A 1,093-nucleotide genomic window follows, 5' to 3' on the forward strand; every position below is an offset into this window, starting at 1 on the left:
GAAAGCAATAGGGAAAGTAGAGAAGTGGTCATTCAAGTGGGGATTTAAAATATCAACAAGCAAATCCTGTTATATGGTGTTCACAAACAAGCGAAAGTGTCATGTAGAAAAGCTTTTTCTATATCAGCAGCCAATGGAAAAAGTATTTGGGATTGTGGTATGATAGTAAATACACATGGAAAACACACATAAAGCAATTGGAAACTAAATGCAAACAAGTTATTAATTTACTGAGAGCGGTGGCGGGATGTGACAGGGGTGCAGATAAACAGTCACTAATTGACATATATAGAGCATGCATGAGGTCATCAGTAGATTATGGTTGCATAGTATATGATGCAGCAGCAAAAACAACATTGGAAAAAATTAATAAATTACAATACAGAGCCTTACGGATATGCATTGGAGCCATTAAGACAACTCCCATTAACACAATACTCATAGAAGCTGGAGAGACACCACTGGAGTTAAGAAGAGAGAAACTAGCGCTAGAATATTGGGTCAGACTGAAAGGAAGTGGGAAAGAAAACCCTGCAAAGGACATAACAAAGGATTGTTGGGAATATTTCAAGTTTCGGGGGCATGGGTTTGGATGGACGGGGGAAAAGAGAGTCGGGGAATATGGAATGGAAGCATTAGATTTCACCACACCCAATCCAGTCAGTAACATTCCACCTTGGCTCTATCCAGACGTAAAAACAGATTTTAGTATACTGGAAAAGAAAAGAGGAAGTGGGAATAGAGGAAGTGGGAATACGGACTAGCAGCTATCTGAGAAACAGTTTCCATAATCATCTAAAAATCTATACAGATGGATCTAAAAACAAACAGGAATGTGTGGGAATTGGAATACATATACCAGAATTCAAAATAAATATCTCAAAACAATTATCAGATAGGCTATTCGTATATACGGCAGAAATAATGGCAGTCATTATAGCATTACAGTGGGTTGAAGAGGTCAGACCTGATAGGGTGATATTATGCATAGACTCCTTAGCAGTTATTAAAAGCATTCAGTCAATGACATCTGGCAGAGATGACCTACTGATAGAAATGTTTCACAGCTTATTAAGATTACATCGGGGAGGGA

This window comes from Micropterus dolomieu, linkage group LG08 (assembly GCF_021292245.1).
Source record: "Micropterus dolomieu isolate WLL.071019.BEF.003 ecotype Adirondacks linkage group LG08, ASM2129224v1, whole genome shotgun sequence".
Lineage (NCBI taxonomy): Eukaryota > Metazoa > Chordata > Actinopteri > Centrarchiformes > Centrarchidae > Micropterus > Micropterus dolomieu.